This window comes from Balaenoptera acutorostrata, chromosome 10 (genome assembly GCF_949987535.1).
Source record: "Balaenoptera acutorostrata chromosome 10, mBalAcu1.1, whole genome shotgun sequence".
Classification (NCBI taxonomy): Eukaryota; Metazoa; Chordata; class Mammalia; order Artiodactyla; family Balaenopteridae; genus Balaenoptera; species Balaenoptera acutorostrata.
In genome coordinates this window covers 1,887,239-1,906,668 of record NC_080073.1, presented here as the reverse complement: position 1 = coordinate 1,906,668, position 19,430 = coordinate 1,887,239, and the positions used below count along the sequence as shown (strand labels likewise).

Here is a 19,430-nt window from a genome sequence, read left to right as displayed (position 1 = left end):
CGCACCCTGCACAGATTTTTAGGTGTCCACAGCCCCAGTAGAGGACTGGCTAACCTGAAAGCTGACTTCTCCCGGGATATGGCCAAGTGACAGCTGGTGCACACCTGACCTGCCACTGCACCAACCACTAGAGCTGGCTTCCAGAGTGACCTTTTAACTGGTCCTCACTGGCCACTCCTGATGCTGCCTTCAAGGCCTGTACAGTCGGCACCTGCTGGCCTTTGTATGTCAGGAATCCACACCACCAGCCCCTGTGGTGACACCGGACACTGGGGACCAGAGCTTCGCAGATTTGCCTGATGGTAAACCACCAGAGATCTGTCCTCACGTGGTACCACCACACTGCACACCTCTGTGCCTTTCTTGTCCACCTGTCTGGGATGCTTTTCTATTAAATTTTGTCCCAGGAAACAAAAAAACAAAAGTCCAAACCAAAACAGAAGACAAAAGCATTAATTTTATCTGTCCCAGGGTTCACAGACTTACAGGCCTACCTGGCCAGGTAGAAAATATCAATGAATGAGATGGTTTGCGAGGGACTGGTGACCTGGGGGGCACGGTGGGCCCATAAGGGGGCAATGAGCCCAGCCCCCGCTGCTATGCCAGGTAGAAAGCAGGCCCCGGGCTGCAAAATACTCTGAAGAGAAGTGGCAAAACGGTATTTTTTAGTATATAATCTCTTGTTTTGTTATTTAAACATCATTCAAAATTCAGATTAAAGGGCTTCCCTGGTGGCACAGTGGTTAAGAATCCGCCTGCCAATGCAGGGGACACGGGTTTGAGCCCTGGTCCGGGAAGATCCCACATGCCGCAGAGCAACTAAGCCCGTGTGCCACAACTACTGAGCCTGCGCTCTAGAGCCCACGAGCCACAACTACTGAGCCCTCATGCTGCAACTACTGAAGCTCGCGCGCCTAGAGCCCGTGCTCCACGGCAAGAGAAGCCAGCGCAATGAGAAGCCTGCACACCGCAACGAAGAGTAGCCCCCGCTCGCCACAACTCCTAGAAAGCCCACGCGCAGCAACAAAGACCCAACGCTGCCAAAAATAAATAAATAAAAAAATTTTAAAATTTAAAGAAAAAATTGTAAGAAGTAAAACAAGGCACGTCTGCAGCTCAGGGTTGGCCTGCCTGGACTTCAGCACAGATTCAGCCCTGTCTGCCCATGATCTTATGAAAACGCCACTTAAGCCTGCTGTGAGCAGACCCCCTGGACGCTCTTCTTTGCATGTGCCTGAGCCCCAGAGATCCCTCCGTGTTACTGGCCAGCTGGGGGCTCCTCAGGGCGGGACCCTGCCTGGCCCACCTCCCTCACCTGCTTCTCCCTGAGGAGCAAGGGCTGCCCAAAGATTCTTTACCAAACTGATCCTGCAGCCAGTCTGGAAGGAGATGGAGAGCGAGGCGGGGGGTCTCTGCGCCTCTCAGCACCAGGTCCCAGGCCAGCCGCGCGGTACTCTCTTCCCGCTTTGAGTTTGGCCCCAGACTTGGGAGCCGACTTTCTCAAAAGCCCCTCCCACCCCTTGAACCTAGAGGTCAGGGTGGGAAGAGCAGCGCAACAGCCTGGCTTCCAAGGCAGCTTCCGGCAGCATCCGCCCCGGCGCTGAGATTCCCAACCTCAGCCCTGAAAATCTGCACCTAGTTCCTGGCCCCTTTCCGGACGGCTTATGCGCTAACCAGCAACGTGCGTTTGTGCGCAAGCCCGCGCCCTGCTCTGGGGCTCCAGCGGTCAGCCCTGGGCTCCTCCAGATCCAGGTGTGACTTCCCAGGCGGACGGTTCCTGTGCACAGTGAGGGGCGTGTGACGGTAGTTCCTCGGGCTTCAGGCCTTGACTGAGAAGGGAAGGGGGTTTCTCTCTTCCCCTTTCCAGAAACATATACAACAGAAATAGAAACCAACTGCTCCGCCCTCTAATACTTGTCTGCTGCCAGCCCGTCATCTCGCAGGACCACGGACACTGGAACACAATGACCACGGTGACGCCGGCTCCTTTCCTAGTTCCCTAAGGAGCCTTGGGCCACGGCCTCTGCTGATTGGTCACAATCCAGAAGAGTGGTTCTTAACCTGGCTGCACACTCAGATCACCTGGTGAGCTTTAAAAAACACCAGCGCCTTCTTCCAGGACAGTGAAATCCAAAGTGCCAAAGGTAGGGCCCAGGCATGGGGATTTTTTCTTCCAGTTTTATTGGGGTATAATTGATGGGCACTAGGATTTCCAGGGGATTCTAGGGCATTACCAGAGAAAGAATGCCTGCCTCGGGGCAGTGGAAACGCTGCCCTGCCCCCAGCGGGAGGAGGTGAGCCCTGGGGCTCCCTGTGGTCCAGGGGCAGGCTTCCCAGCTTCCGGGATGCTGGGTGGGTGAGAGCCACTCCAAGGGCGGGGGGCAATCTGAGTCTGGGGCCTTTCTCAGGGGAGGGAGGGGTGCCTGTTCTTTGGCCCCCTCTGCTTCCACCTCCTTCAGGTAGTGAGGCTGGCAGGTCTTGCCCACTGGCTCTTTTAGAGCTTGATGGCCAAAGAAATAGCCCCACCCCACTGTGCCGTCCCACACCTTGGAAGAAGGTCGTGTTCTCTATATACACCAGGGAGTGGCAGCAGAAGTCGAGCTGGCAGAGCTGTCTTGTGTGCGGTGTGGCTTTGCCCACGCACGGGCGCTCCTGCTGAAAGGGCAACCCTCGCAGGGACATCACAGAGGATGGAGGTTGTTTGCGGGCAGAGGCAGGGGCACCTGGGGTTCTGTGAGGCTGAGCCTTCTTTTCAGGTTTCGTGAGCTGCAGACACTAATTGCCTTTGACTTTTTTTAGCTCGGCAGTTTCCTTTTTTCCCTTTTTTTAAAAACAAAAATGAGATGCACATAACAAACTTTTTACCATTTTAACCATTTTTAAGTATACAATTCAGTGTCAGACATCTATTCACAATGTTGTGCAACCATCACCACTGTTTATGTCCAGAACTTTTCCATCATTCCTAACAGAAACTCTGTACCAACTAAAGAGTAACTCTCCATTCCCCCACTGCCCACATCTATTCTATTTTCAGTTGATAGGAATTTTCCTATTCTAGCTCCATCTAAGTGAAGTCATACAATATTTATTTTTCTATGTCAGGCTTATTTTACTTAGCAAAATGGCTTCAAGGTTCATCCATGTTGCAGCATTATTCAGAATTTGTTCCTTTTTTGTGGCTGAATAGTATTCCGTTATACATATATAAACCACATTTTGTTTACCCATCATCTGTTGATGGACACTTGGGTTGTTTCCACCTTATAGCTATCGCAAATAATGCTGCTGTGAACTTGCTATACTTGCTACTTGCTTCAGTAGTTGTGGCTCGCGGGCTCTAGAGCACAGGCTCAGTAGTTGTGGCGCACAGGCTTAGTTGCTCCAGGGCATGTGGGATCTTCCTGGACCAGGACTTGAACCTGTGTGCCCTACATTGGCAGGCAGATTCTTAACCAATGCACCACCAGGGAAGTCCCTTTTGTTTTGCTTTGAATAATAGCCATACTACTGGGTGTAAGGTGGCTTTGATTTGCATTTCCCAAATGACTAGTGACATTGAGCATCTTTTCATGTTCTTATTGGCCAGCAGTGTATCTTCTTTGGACAGATATCCAAGTCTTTTGACCATTTTTTAAATTGCCCTGTTTTTTTGTTACTGAGTTGTAGAAGTTCTTTATATGTTCGGATATTAACTTTTGCTGCAAAAAAGTCCTTAATTTTGATGAAGTCCAACTTACCTATTTCTTCTTTCCTGTGCTTTTGCTGTCATATCTAAGAAGTCATTGTCAAATCCAGTGTCCTGAAACTTTCCCGTGTTTTCTTCTAAGGGTTTTATAGTTTTAGCTACAACAGTTAGACCTTTGATCCATTTCCAGTTAATTTTTGTATATGTGTTAAGGTAAGGGTCCAACTTCATTCTTTTGTGTGGCTATCCAGTTTCCCCAGTACAATTTGTTGAAGACTATTCTTTCCCCATTGAATGGTCTTGGCACCCTCGTTGAAAATTAACAGACCATATATATACCATTTCCAAGTGCTCTGTTCTATTCCATTGGTGTATATGTCTGTTCTTATGCCAGTGCCTCACTGTCTCGATTACAGTGGTTTTGTATTAAGTTTTGAATCAGGACGTTATTTGTCATCTTAACAGTTATTAAACTTCCAATCCATGAACACAGTATCTTTCCATTTATTTAGGTCTTTAATTTCTATTAGCATTGCTTTGTACTTTTCAGCGTACAAGTCTTTCACCTACCTGGTTAAATTTATTCCTAATATTTTATTATTTTTGATGCTATCGTAAATGGAATTATTTTCCTAATTTTTTTTGGATTGTTTCTTGTTAGCATATAGAAATGCAGCTGATTTTTGTGTGTTGATTTTTGTATTCTGCGATGTTGCTGAAGTAGTTTATCATCTCTAATTATATTGTGGACTCTTCAGGGTTTTTTTTTTTTTAATTTAACTTTAAGCATCTAGTATTTTTTTTAATATATTTTTCTTAACCATATTTACTTATTTATTTATTTATTTTTATTTTATGGCTGTGTTGGGTCTTTGTTTCTGTGCAAGGGCTTTCTCCAGTTGCGGCAAGCGGGGGCCACTCTTCATCGCGCTGTGCGGGCCTCTCACTATCGCGGCCTCTCTTGTTGCAGAGCACAGGCTCCAGACGCGCAGGCTCAGTAGTTGTGGCTCACGGGCCTAGTTGCTCCGCGGCATGTGGGATCTTCCCAGACCAGGGCTCGAACCCGTGTCCCCTGCATTGGCAGGCAGATTCTCAACCACTGCGCCACCAGGGAAGCCCCTCTTCAGGGTTTTCTACATATAAGACTGTGCCCTCTGTGAACAAAGATACTTTTACGTCTTCCTTTCCAATTTGGAGGCCTTTTATCTGTTTTTCTGCCCTAATTGTTCTGGATAGAACTGCCAGTGCGCTGTGGAATGTGGTGATGGAAGGGGGCCTCCTTGTCTTGTTCCTCATCTTAGGGAAAAGGCTTTCAGTCTTTAACCGCTGAGTATGATGTTGACTGTGGGGTTTTCATATGTGGCTTTTATTATGTTGAGGCAGTTTCCTCCTATTGCTAGTTTACTCAGTGTTTGTATCACAAAAAGGTGTTGAAGTTTTAAACACTGGGATATAATTGACACATACCATGATATTAGTTTCAGGTGTACCGCTGTTTGTATATATTGTGAAATGATCACCACAGTAAGTGTAGTCAAATCCGTCACCATACATCGTTACAAAATTTTTTTTTTCTTCTGATGAGAACTTTTAAGGTCTAGTCTCTTAGTGAAACTGCAGGGGCTGCTTAGTTAATAACATTTCACCTGTAACCTGCCTTGACTCATCAAGGCGGTTTTAATTGTTGCTACAAAAAGACCTGCGTGTCCTCCACGCAGCCTAACAGTGTCCGGAAGCCCAGAGTCAGCTGCACCCGGTTGGAGCTGAGCCGGTTGAAACTGGTTAGGACCGCCGGCCCTCCAACTGGGCCTGCGCAGGTGTCCCCGGGGCGGCCTTTGGAACCTGCAGAGGCCTGCGGCCTACTTCCCCCCGCTCACACCCTTCTTCCATCGCTTTTCTCCACGCACCCCACGCGCAGACGCCGCCCTGCTTCCTTATTCCTTCTCCCGAAACCACCCGGGCCCCGTGCCTGCCGGGGCGTTTGTTCTCCTGTCTCCTCGCTCGGCTTGCCGACCTCGGCCGGCATCTCAGCTTGTGGCTTGCCGCGCGTCAGGTAAGATAGCTTGTTTCAGCAACTTTGAAATATGCAGTCGAGTATGATGAACCCTGGTCGCCATCCCGAACGTTACATTCCCAGGACCAACGTTGTAACCGGACGCCTGGCCCCCTTGACCCATTTCACCCACACACCCCCGCCAGCTCTGGCAACCTCCAGTCTGTTCTCTGTGTCCGTGGGTTTGGCTTATTTATTTATTTTTAGATTCCACATATCAAGGAGATCACACAGTATTTGTCTTTCTCTTACTTCGCTTAGCCTGATGCCCTCAAGTCCATCCACGATGTCATAAATGTCGAGATTTCCTTCGTTTCTTATGGCTGAGTAAGAAGAGTCCATTGCATCCGTGTACCGCATCTTCTCTATCCGTTTGTCTGTTGATGGACACCCAGGTTGTTTCCATGTCTTGACCGTTGTGACTAGTGCTGCGGTGACCGTGAGGCTGCAGCTGTCTTTCGAGTTGTGTCTTCACTTCCTTCAGATAAATACTGAGCAGTGGAATTGCTGGATGGGTTGATAGTTCTATTTTTTTAATTTACTTATTTGTTTGTTTTACTTTTTCACAAACCCCTGTGTCGAGGGCTGACTTTCAGTAGATCGTGGCGAGGGAGCTGCTCTGCCGCGTTCGAGGCCCGACCCAGAAGCAGCTCGTCTGCAGACGGTTCAGCACCAGGTTCTCCACTAACGTGTGGTGCATCATTCTGTCTTTCATTTCTTGAGGACCCTGCATCCTCTCTTCCACTCCCACCAACAGTGACAAGGGTTCCCTTTTCGCCACATCATCACCAACACTTGTTACTTCTTGTCTTTGATAAATAGCCATTCTGACAGGTGTGAGGTGATATCTCATCGTGGTCTTGACTGGTTTCCCTGATGATTAGTGATGTTGAGCATCTTTTCATGTCCCCGTTGGCCATCCGTGTGTCTCCTTTGGAAAAATGTCTCTTCAGATCCTTTGCCCGTTTTTCAATTGGATTGTTTGTTCTTTTGCTTTTGAGTTGTATGAGTTTTTAAATATATTTTGGATATTAAGCCCTTATCAGCTATAGGATTTGCAAATATTTTATCCCATTCAGCAGGTTGTCTTTTCATTGTGTCCATGGCTTCCTTTGCAGAAACTTTCTAGTTGAATTTTTTCAAATGCTTTCTCTGCATCAGTTGAGATCATGTTTTTTTGTCTTCATCTTATAAATGTCATGTATTGATAGACTTTCGTATGTTGAATCATCCTTGCATTCTAGGAATAAATTCCACTTGGACATAGTGTATAATCCTTTTAATATGCTTTAGCAATTTCTGTTTTTACAGTGAGAATAGCCAGATAATCAATGACCTGAGAGGATTTTGATGATCCGCAGGGTAACCTGAGTTGATCTCAGAGTTGGAGGATCCTATCCCAGGGCCAGAAATGGGGGATGGCAGGCAGTTTCCCTGTCCTTCCACAACTCCTGGACAAGACAGCCCCCAAACAGTCCTTTCCAGGCTTGGAGGGCTGACTGGAGAGAGAGCCAGGGTCCTTTTTTTTTTTAAGTTTTTGTTTTGTTTTTTTTTTGATGTGGACCATTTTTTAAAAGTCTTTATTGAATCTGGTACAATATTGCTTCTGTCTTATGTTTTGGTTTTTTGGCTGTGTGGCATGTGGGATCTTAGCTCCCCCACCAGGGATCGAACCCGCACCCCCTGCATTGGAAGAGGAAGTCTTAACCACTGGACCGCCAGGGAAGGCCCCAGCATGCTTTTCTGAACTGACAGCCATGCTGGCTTCTCCAAGTAGAAGGAACAGATACACGTGCAGACCCCACTTCAGCCAGTTGGCCTTTCTTCCCCTAAAGCGAGGGGTTTATTACAGCCCTTACTCTTCCTCCCCTCTGGCCTAAAGTAGGGACTCACGGTTCGCCCATAAGCTAGACTAGACCCTAAGTGGTAACGGACTTCCAGCACTGGCTCCTTTCCCTGGAGTTTTGGCAAAATGGCAAGTGCCCAGCGACAAGGGCGGCTCTAGCCCTGCAGCGCCAACTGAGGCAGGACTCCCGCCAGCGAGCTCGCTTCTCCCCAGACGTCAGGCAACTCGGGAGCGTGAGCCCGCCTGGCAGAGCAGCCCCGCCAGCTCTCGTTCCGCCACACACCAGGGCTCCGGCAGCACCAGATGCCAGGCACACGCTTCTTGGCCAGCCCGTGCAAGTGACACACACAGGGAGAAGGCACGTGTGCAGCGTGGTGGGTCCTCAGTTAGTGATCCATAGGAGCAGGTGGAAAACTGGACTTTGCCTGGTGTTTTCCAATTTCAAAATACTGATGGGGGGACTTCCCTGGTGGTCCAGTGGTTAAGACTTACCTTTCCAGTGCAAGGGGCGCAGGTTCGATCCTTGATCGGGGAACTAAGATTCTGTATGCTGCAGGGGGGAAAACAGACATACTGGTGGGATGTGTGTAGGGGAAGTGGACCAAAGAATACGTGCAGGACTGCAGCCTAGTGGGGGTGGTGAGGAGAGCAAGTGCATATTTGAGATCCTTAATTTTAAAAATTTATTTATTTATTTATTTATTTTTCTGTGTTGGGTGTTTGTTGCTGCGTGCGGGCTTTCTCTAGTTGTGGCGAGTGGGCGCTACTCTTCGTTGTGGTGCGCGGGCTTCTCATTGTGGTGGCTTTTCTTGTTGTGAAACACGGGTTCTAGGTGCACAGGATTCAATAGTTGTGGCATGTGGGCTCAGTAGTTGTGGCGCACGGGCTTAGTTACTCCACGGCATGTGCGATCTTCCTGGACCAGGGCTCGAACCCGTGTCCCCTGCATTGGCATGCGGATTCTTAGCGACTGCGCCACCAAGGAAGCCCCCTTAATTTTTTTTTGAGGCATAATCTTCTGTCTGTTAGGAACCAGCAGTGAGCCTTACACATACTTGCAGCCTATAACATAATTAGGGAAATATTTTTACAGCAGTTTGACTATGGCTGCACATTAGAATCACCTGGAGAGGTTTGAAAAGGACACCTGGACCCCCAGCCCAGCTACCTAAAGTCCAGCAAAATTGGGTGGTGTCCTGGGCCTCAGCTGATTCACAGCCAGGCTTGAGAGAAAGGAACCTTCTCCCAGCCAACTCCAGGCAAGTGCTTAACTTGTTTTCTCCTCTTTACAGAGGGTAGTTCATACCTTACAAGGCTTTTAAGGATTAAAACCAGTCAGGAGTGGGAACCTGCCATTAAGCCAGCTTTAAGAAATAAGGCAAAGTTAGTGACAGACACGGGAGCTAGTACCTAGACAGGATTTGCTACGGGCTGAATGTGTCCCCTCTGAATCCACATGTTGAATTCCTAACGCCAGTACCTCGCGGTGTGAGTGCATTTGGAGACAGGCTTTTAGAGGGCAGTTAAGTGAAAAGGAGGTCACTTAGGTGCCCTAACCCAATATGACTGGTGTCCTCATAAGAGATTAGGACAAGACAGGCCCAGAGGGACAACCATGAGAGGACCCAGGGAGAAGATGCCCATCTACAAGGCAAGGAGAGACGCCTCAGAAGGAAACAGTGCTGCCGACACCTTGATCTCGGACTTCTAGCCCCCAAAACCATGAGAAAATAAAATTCTGTTGTTTAAGCCACTCAGACTGTGGTATTTGTAGCAGCAGCCCTAGCAAAGTAACATAGGACACGTCCAAGAAATGAGCGAAATGACAAAGAATAAAATGAGATCTGGAAGGTGACAGTAGTTTGGGATCCAGGAAAAGGCCCCTAGGAAGGCAGGCACATTATGGTCAGGATCAGAGTCGGCTTCGTGATCAAGTTCAAGGTGTGGCAGGTCCAGGATCATCAGTCACAGTGAAGGTGAGAGTGAGGATAAGGATCAGGGTCAGGGTTAAGGTCAGTTTTAAGGACAAGATCCCTTCAGGGTTGGGGTGCTTCAAACTGTGGATGATGGTCTCTGTCTAAAGGATGGCTAAGGTCAGGGTTAAGGTAAAGTTCAAGGTCAGAATGCATCATTATCAGTACAAGGGCAGAATCAATATGAAAATGAGGTTATTTTGAGGTCAGTCTGAGAAAGGTCAGGATGATCGGCAGTGTTAAGGTAAGGATCTAGAGCAGGCATCAAGGTCAGGTTCAGAACAAAGGCAAGGCGTGGTCATAATGATGTTCAGGGCCAGAATCAGACTTAAGTTAAAGGACAAACTCAAAGTCAAATGCACTTCAAAGTTAAGGTGGTTGTGGGAATTCTTTGGCGGTCCAGTGGTTAGGACTCCGCGCTCTCACCGACGGGCCTGGGTTCAGTCCCTGGTCGGGGAACTCAGATCCCAGAAGCCATGTGGTGCAGCGCCCCCAGGAAAAAAAAAAAAAAACCTAGGATAAGATAAGAATGCTAGTTGGCATCAGGATGAGGGTCAGGTAAAAGGTCTGAACAAGACTAGGGCTTCCCTGGTGGTGCAGTGGTTGAGAATCTGCCTGCCAATTCAGGGGACACGGGTTTGAGCCCTGGTCCGGGAAGATCCCACATGCCGTGGAGCAACTAAGCCTGTGTACCACAACTGCTGAAGCCCACGTGCCTAGAGCCCGTGCTCCGCAGCAAGAGAAGCCACCGCGATGAGAAGCCTGCGCACCAAAACAAAGAGGAGCCCCCACTCGCCACAACTAGAGAAAAGCCCATGTACAGCAATGAAGACCCAATGCAGCCAAAAATATATAAATAAAATAAAATTAAAACAAAAAAAAAACGGTCTGAAGAAGGCTAAGGATTAGGGTCAGGGTCAAAGTTATTTTAAGTCTAGGGCAGCTCAAAGTCAGGATTATCACTAGTGAGAGGATGACAGATTCAAGGTGAAGCATAAACGTAGGGCATGACGTGACCAGGGTGATTCAGCTTCAAAGTTATGAAAAGCATCAGTGTCAGTGTTTGGTTCAGTATCAGTCAAAGTGAGTTTCAAGGACAAATTAAAAATGAGGGCAAAATATGGTAAGGGTGGTTAGGGTGAGGACAAGGGTCAGAATTAGGGCCTGGTTCAGGACCACTTTTTTTTTTTTTCCTTTTTTTCTTTTTTTTTGGCATTTGAATCCAATAAAAATATCTTTACTAACCTTTTTTTTTTTCAATTTTTATTTATTTTTTTGCCTGTGTTCCGTCTTTGTGGCTGTGCTTGGGCTTTCTGTAGTTGCGGTGGCTTCACTTGTTGCAGAGCATGGGCTCTAGGCTGCGTGGGGTTCAGCAGTTGTGGCTCGCGGGCTCAGTAGTTGTGGCTCGCGGGCTCTAGAGCGCAGGCTCAGTAGTTGTGGCTCATGGGCTTAGTTGCTCCGCGGCATGTGGGATCTTCCCGGACCAGGGCTCGAACCTGTGTCCCCTGTGTTAGCAGGCAGATTCTTAACCACTGCGCCACCAGGGAAGTCCCTTTTGTTTTGTTTTGAATAATAGCCATACTACTGGGTGTAAAGTGGCTTTGATTTGCATTTACCAAATGACTAGTGACATTGAGCATCTTTTCATGTTCTTATTGGCCACTGGTGTATCTTCTTTGGACAGATATCCAAGTCTTTTGACCATTTTTAAATTGCACTGATTTTTTGTTACTGAGTTGTAGAAGTTCTTTATATGTTCGGATATTAACTTTTGCTGCAAAAAAGTCCTTAATTTTGATGAAGTCCAACTTACCTATTGATTTCTTGTTTCCTGTGCTTTTGCTGTCATATCTAAGAAGTCATTGTCAAATCCACTGTCATGAAACTTTCCCCTGTGTTTTCTTCTAAGGGTTTTATAGTTTTAGCTATGACAGTTAGACCCTTGATCCATTTCCAGTTAATTTTTGTATATGTGTTAAGGTAAGGGTCCAACTTCATTCTTCTGTGTGGCTATCCAGTTTCCCCAGTACAATTTGTTGAAGACTATTCTTTCCCCTTTGAATGGTCTTGGCACCCTCGTTGAAAGTTCATAGACCATATATATACCATTTCCAAGCGCTCTGTTCTATTCCATTGGTGTATATGTCTGTTCTTACGCCAGGGCCTCACTGTCTCGATTACAGTGGTTTTGTATTAAGTTTTGAATCAGGACGTTATTTGTCATCTTAACAGTTATAAGCTTCCAATCCATGAACACAGTATCCTTCCATTTATTTAGGTCTTTAATTTCTATCAGCATTGGTTTGTACTTTTCAGCGTACAAGTCTTTCACCTACCTGGTTAAATTTATTCCTAATATTTTATTATTTTTGATGCTATCGTAAATGGAATTATTTTCCTAATTTTTTTGGGTTGTTTCTTGTTAGCATATAGAAATGCAGCTGATTTTTGTGTGTTGATTTTTGTATTCTGCGATGTTGCTGAAGTAGTTTATCATCTCCAATTATATTGTGGACTCTTCAGGGTTTTCTACATGTAAGACTGTGCCCTCTGTGAACAAAGATACTTTACGTCTTCCTCTCCAATTTGGAGGCCTTTTATCTGTTTTTCTGCCCTGATTGTTCTGGATAGAACTGCCAGTGCGCTGTGGAATGTGGTGATGGAAGGGGGCCTCCTTGTCTTGTTCCTGATCTTAGGGAAAAGGCTTTCAGTCTTTAACCGCTGAGTATGATGTTGACTGTGGGGTTTTCATATGTGACTTTTATTATGTTGAGGCAGTTTCCTCCTATTGCTAGTTTACCCAGTGTTTGTATCACAAAAAGGTGTTGAAGTTTTAAACACTGGGATATAATTGACACATACCATGATATTAGTTTCAGGTGTACCGCTGTTTGTATATATTGTGAAATGATCACCACAGTAAGTATAGTCAAATCCGTTACCATACTGTTACAAAAAATTTTTTTCTTCTGATGAGAACTTTTAAGGACTAGTCTCTTAGTGAAACTGCAGGGGCTGCTTAGTTAATAACATTTCACCTGTAACCTGCCTTGACTCATCAAGGCGGTTTTAATTGTTGCTACAAAAAGACCTGCGTGTCCTCCACACAGCCTAACAGTGTCCGGAAGCCCAGAGTCAGCTGCACCCGGTTGGAGCTGAGCCGGTTGAAACTGGTTAGGACCGCCGGCCCGCCAACTGGGCCTGCGCAGGTGTCCCCGGGGCGGCCTTTGGAACCTGCAGAGGCCTGCGGCCTACTTCCCCCCGCTCACACCCTTCTTCCATCGCTTTTCTCCACGCACCCCACGCGCAGACGCCGCCCTGCTTCCTTATTCCTTCTCCCGAAACCACCCGGGCCCCGTGCCTGCCGGGGCGTTTGTTCTCCTGTCTCCTCGCTCGGCTTGCCGACCTCGGCCGGCATCTCAGCTTGTGGCTTGCCGCGCGTCAGGTAAGATAGCTTGTTTCAGCAACTTTGAAATATGCAGTCGAGTATGATGAACCCTGGTCGCCATCCCGAACGTTACATTCCCAGGACCAACGTTGTAACCGGACGCCTGGCCCCCTTGACCCATTTCACCCACACACCCCCGCCAGCTCTGGCAACCTCCAGTCTGTTCTCTGTGTCCGTGGGTTTGGCTTATTTATTTATTTTTAGATTCCACATATCAAGGAGATCACACAGTATTTGTCTTCCTCTGACTTACTTCGCTTAGCCTGATGCCCTCAAGTCCATCCACGATGTCATAAATGTCGAGATTTCCTTCGTGTCTTATGGCTGAGTAAGAAGAGTCCATTGCATCCGTGTACCGCATCTTCTCTATCCGTTTGTCTGTTGATGGACACCCAGGTTGTTTCCATGTCTTGACCGTTGTGACTAGTGCTGCGGTGACCGTGAGGCTGCAGCTGTCTTTCGAGTTGTGTCTTCACTTCCTTCAGATAAATACTGAGCAGTGGAATTGCTGGATGGGTTGATAGTTCTGTTTTTTTTAATTTACTTATTTGTTTGTTTTACTTTTTCACAAACCCCTGTGTCGAGGGCTGACTTTCAGTAGATCGTGGCGAGGGAGCTGCTCTGCCGCGTTCGAGGCCCGACCCAGAAGCAGCTCGTCTGCAGACGGTTCAGCACCAGGTTCTCCACTAACGTGTGGTGCATCATTCTGTCTTTCATTTCTTGAGGACCCTGCATCCTCTCTTCCACTCCCACCAACAGTGACAAGGGTTCCCTTTTCGCCACATCATCACCAACACTTGTTACTTCTTGTCTTTGATAAATAGCCATTCTGACAGGTGTGAGGTGATATCTCATCGTGGTCTTGACTGGTTTCCCTGATGATTAGTGATGTTGAGCATCTTTTCATGTCCCCGTTGGCCATCCGTGTGTCTCCTTTGGAAAAATGTCTCTTCAGATCCTTTGCCCGTTTTTCAATTGGATTGTTTGTTCTTTTGCTTTTGAGTTGTATGAGTTTTTAAATATATTTTGGATATTAAGCCCTTATCAGCTATAGGATTTGCAAATATTTTATCCCATTCAGCAGGTTGTCTTTTCATTGTGTCCATGGCTTCCTTTGCAGAAACTTTCTAGTTGAATTTTTTCAAATGCTTTTTCTGTATCAGTTGAGATCATGTTTGTTTGTTTGTTTGTTTTTAATTTATTTATTTATGGCTGTGTTGGGTCTTCGTTTCTGTGCGAGGACTTTCTCTAGTTGTGGCAAGCGGGGGCCTCTCTTCAACGCGGTGCGTGGGCCTCTCACTATCGCGGCCTCTCTTGTTGCGGAGCACAGGCTCCAGATGCGCAGGCTCAGTAGTTTTGGCTCACGGGCCTAGTTGCTCCGTGGCACGTGGGATCTTCCCAGACCAGGGCTCGAACCCGTGTCCCCTGCATTGGCAGGCGGATTCTCAACCACTGCGCCACCAGGGAAGCCCGAGATCATGTTTTTTTGTCTTCATCCTATAAATGTTGTGTATCAATAGACTTTTGTATGTTGAATCATCCTTGCATTCTAGGAATAAATTCCACTTGGACATAGTGTATAATCCTTTTAATATGCTTTAGCAATTTCTGTTTTTACAGCGAGAATAGCCAGATAATCAATGACCTGAGAGGATTTTGATGATCCGCAGGGTAACCTGAGTTGATCTCAGAGTTGGAGGATCCTATCCCAGGGCCAGAAATGGGGGATGGCAGGCAGTTTCCCTGTCCTTTCACAACTCCTGGACAAGACAGCCCCCAAACAGTCCTTTCCAGGCGTGGAGGGCTGACTGGAGAGAGAGCCAGGGTCCTTTTTTTTTTTTTTTTTTTTTAAGTTTTTGTTTTGTTTTTTTTTAATGTGGACCATTTTTTAAGTCTTTATTGAATCTGGTACAATATTGCTTCTGTCTTATATTTTGGTTTTTTGGCTGTGTGGCATGTGGGATCTTAGCTCCCCCACCAGGGATCGAACCCGCATCCCCTGCATTGGAAGAGGAAGTCTTAACCACTGGACCGCCAGGGAAGGCCCCAGCATGCTTTTCTGAACTGACAGCCATGCTGGCTTCTCCAAGTAGAAGGAACAGATACACGTGCAGACCCCACTTCAGCCAGTTGGCCTTTCCTCCCCTAAAGCGAGGGGTTTATTACAGCCCTTACTCTTCCTCCCCTCTGGCCTAAAGTATGGACTCACGGTTCGCCCATAAGCTAGACTAGACCCTAAGTGGTAACGGACTTCCAGCACTGGCTCCTTTCCCTGGAGTTTTGGCAAAATGGCAAGTGCCCAGCGACAAGGGCGGCTCTAGCCCTGCAGCGCCAACTGAGGCAGGACTCCCGCCAGCGAGCTCGCTTCTCCCCAGACGTCAGGCAACTCGGGAGCGTGAGCCCGCCTGGCAGAGCAGCCCCGCCAGCTCTCGTTCCGCCACACACCAGGGCTCCGGCAGCACCAGATGCCAGGCACACGCTTCTTGGCCAGCCCGTGCAAGTGACACACAGGGAGAAGGCAAGTGTGCAGCGTGGTGGGTCCTCAGTTAGTGATCCATAGGAGCAGGTGGAAAACGACTTTGCCTGGTGTTTTCCGATTTCAAAATACTGATGGGGGGACTTCCCTGGTGGTCCAGCGGTTAAGACTTACCTTTCCAGTGCAGGGGGCGCAGGTTCGATCCTTGATCGCGGAACTAAGATTCTGTACGCTGTGGGGGGAAAACAGAAATACTGGTGGGATGTGTGTAGGGGAAGTGGACCAAAGAATACGTGCAGGACTGCAGCCTAGTGGGGGTGGTGAGGAGAGCAAGTGCATATTTGAGATCCTTAAGTTTTTTTAAATTAATTTTATTTATTTTTAGCTGCATCGGGTCTTCGTTGCTGCACACAGGCTTTCTCTAGTTGAGGCGAGCGAGCGCTACTCTTCATTGCGGTGCGCGGGCTTCTTGTTGCAGTGGCTTCTCTTGCTGTGGAGCACGGGCTCTAGGTGTGCGGGCTCCATTTGTTGTGGCACATGGGCTCAGTAGTTGTGGCTTGCGGGCTCTAGAGCGCAGGCTTAGTAGTTGTGGCACACAGGCTTAGTTGCTCCGCGGCATGTGAGATCTTCCCGGACCAGGGCTCAAACCCGTGTCCCCTGCACTGGCAGGCGGATTTTTAACCACTGCGCCACCAGGGAAGTCCTGTACCACATCTTCTTTATCCATTCATCTGCTGATGGACATTTAGGTGGTTTCCATGTTTTGACTATTGTAAATAATCCTGTTGTGAACATTGGGGTACATGTATCTTTCTGAATTATAGTTTTGTCTGGGTAAATGTCCAAAAATGGGACTGCTGGATCATATGGAACTCTATTTTTAGTTTTTTGAGGAACCTCCATACTGTTTTCCATAGTGGCTGCACCAATCTACATTCCCACCAACAGTGTAGGAGGGTTCCCTTTGCTCCACACCCTCTCCAGAATTTGTTATTTGTAGACTTTTTAATGATGGCCATTCTGACCAGTGTGAGGTGATACCTCATTGTAGTTTTGATTTGCATTTTTCTAATAATTAGAGATGTTGAGCATCTTTTCATTTGCCTACTGGCCATCTGTATGTCTTTCTTCTTTGGAGAAATGTCTATTAAGGTCTTCTGCCCTTTTTTAAGTTGACTTTTTTAAGTTTTTAATTTATTTTTTAGTTTTAATTTTTTTACAAATTTATTTATTTTATTTTTGGTTGTGTTGGGTCTTCATTGCTGTGCCTAGGCTTTCTCTAGTTGCCGTGAGCGGGGGCTACTCTTCCTTGCAGTGCGCAGGCTTCTCGTTGCAGTGGCTTCTCTTGCTGCAGAGCACAGTCTCTAGGCACGCGGGCTACATTAGTTGTGGCATGTGGGCTCCGTAGTTGTGGCTTGCAGGCTCTAGAGCTCAGGCTCAGTAGTTGTGGCACACAGGCTTAGGTGCTCCATGGCCTGTGGGATCTTCCCGGACCAGGGCTCGAACCCGTGTCCCCTGCATTGGCAGGCGGATTCTTAACCACTGCGCCACCAGGGAAGTCCCATCAGAGAATGTTTTGCCTATGATCTCTTCTAGGAGTTTTATGGTGTCATATCTTATGTTTAAGTCTTTAAGCCATCTTGAGTTTATTTTTGTGTGTGGTGTGAGGGAGTGTTCTAACTTCACTGATTTACATGCAGCTGTCCAACCTTCCCAACACCACTTGCTGAAGAGACTGTCTTTTTTCCATTGTATATTCTTGCCTCCTTTGTCAAAGATTAATTGAGCATAGGTGTGTGGGTTTATTTCTGGGCTCTCTTTTCTGTTCCATTGATCCGTATGTCTGTTTTTGTACCAATACAACACTGTTTTGATTACTGTAGCTTTGTAGTATTGTTTGAAGTATAGCAGAGTTATGCCTCCTGCTTTGTTTTTTCCCTCAGGATTGGTTTGGCAATTCCTGGTCTTTCATGGTTTCATATAAATTTTTAGATTATTTATTCTGTTTCTGTGAAAAATGTCTTGGGAATTTTGTTAGGGATGGCATTAAATCTGTAGATTACTTTGGGTAGTATCGCCATCTTAATATTCTTCTAATCTAAGAGCATGGGATATCTTTCCATTTCTTTGAATCCTTTTTAATTTCCTTTATTAATGTTTCATAGTTCTCAGGGTGTAAGTCTTTCACGTCCTTGGTCAGGTTTATTCCTAGGATTTTTTTTTTTTTTGGTTCTATTTTAAAAGTTACTTGTTTTTTACATTCCCTTTCTGATATTTTATTGTTAGTGTAAAGAAATGCAACCGATTTTTTTGTTTTGTTTTGGTTTTTTTGGCCTCACCTCGTGGCATGGAATAACTTCCCCAATCAGGGATGGAACCCATGCCCCCTGCAGTCGAAGGGTGGAGTCTTAACCACTGGACCACCAGGAAAGTCCCTGCAACTGATTTTTGAATGTTAATCTTGTATCCTGCTACTTTGCTGAATTCATTTACTAGATCTAGTAGTTTTTGTGTGGAGTCTTCAGGGTTTTCTATATATAGTATCATAGCATCTGCATATAATGACAGTTTTACCTCTTCCCTTCCAATTTGGATACCTTTTCTTTTTCCTGTCTGATTGCTGTGGCTAAACTTCCAGTACTATGTTGAACTTAAGTGGTGAGAGTGGGCATCCTTGTTTCAGATTTTAGCGGGAAGGCTTTTAGGTTTTCACTATTATATTGGCTGTGGGTTTGTCATAAATGGCTTATTATGTTGAGATATGTTCCCTCTATTCCAGTTTGGTAAGAGGTTTTATCATGAATGGATGCTGAATTTTGTCAAATGCTTTTTCTGCATCTATTGAGATGACCATTTGGTTTTTGACTTTTCTTTTGTTAATGTGGTATATCACATTGATTTTGCAAATGTTGAACCATCCTTGTGAACTTGGGATAAATCCCACTTGGATTCAAACTTGGGATCGTGGTGTATGATCTTTTTTTTATGTGTTGTTGGATTCGGTTTGCTAATATTCTGTTGAGAATTTTTGCATCTATATTCAAAGATATTGGCCCGTAATGTTCTTTTTTGGAGTGTTCTTTTTTATGGCTGAGTAGTATTCCAGTGTATTTATGTACCACATCTTCTTTATCTATTTATTTGTCAATGGATATTTAGGTTGTTTCCATGTCTTGGCTATTGTAAACAGTGCTGCAATGAACATAGGGGTGCGTGTATCTTTTTGAATTAGAGTCTTCTCTGGACATACACCCATGAGTGGGATTGCCAGCTCATATGGTAGTTCGATTTTTAGTTTTCTGAAGAACCTCCATACTGTTCTCCATAGTGGCTGCACCAACTTACATTCCCACAAACAGTGCAGGAGGGTCCCCTTTTCTCTGCACCCTCTCCAGCATTTGTTATCTGTAGACTTTTTAAGAACAGCTCTCTTTTTAAATTTTTTTTTTATTTTTTGCCCCCACACATGCAGGATCTTAGTTCCCCGACCAGGGATTGAACCCCCGTTCCCCTTGCAGTTGAAGCATGGCGTCCTAACCACTGGACCACCAGGGAATTCCTGTAGACTTCTTAATGATGGCCATTCTGACTGGTAGGAGGTGGTACCTCACTGTAGTTTTGATTTGCATTCTCTAATAATTAGTGATATTGAGCATCTTTTCATGTGCTTGTAGGCCATCTGTATGTCTTCTTTGGAGAAATGTCTATTAACATCTTCTGCCCATTTTTCTACTGGGTTTTTTTTTGTTGTTGAGTTGTACAGGGCTACTTTCAAATGTGAGGTCAAGTTCTTGCTTATTTGAAATTCAAGGAGGATTAAGGCCAGGTGATTTTCAGTGCACAGGTTCAAGGTGAAGTTCAAGATCAAGCTGAAAAGAGCGAGGCACAGAACACTGGATCAAGGTCAGGTTCCAGGTTAATTTGAAAGCTTACCCAAGGTTGCTTC

General features: G+C 46.3%; 1 long non-coding RNA gene across 1 annotated transcript in view; it reads left to right on the top strand.

The window, feature by feature from the left end:
* The window catches only part of LOC130709097 (uncharacterized), a 29,600-nt gene that overhangs the window by 7,351 nt on the left and 2,819 nt on the right, over positions 1–19,430 (top strand). The window contains exon 2 of the long non-coding RNA XR_009009574.1: positions 715–2,144. This is a non-coding gene — a long non-coding RNA (uncharacterized LOC130709097). The remainder of the gene's footprint in view (positions 1–714; positions 2,145–19,430) is intronic.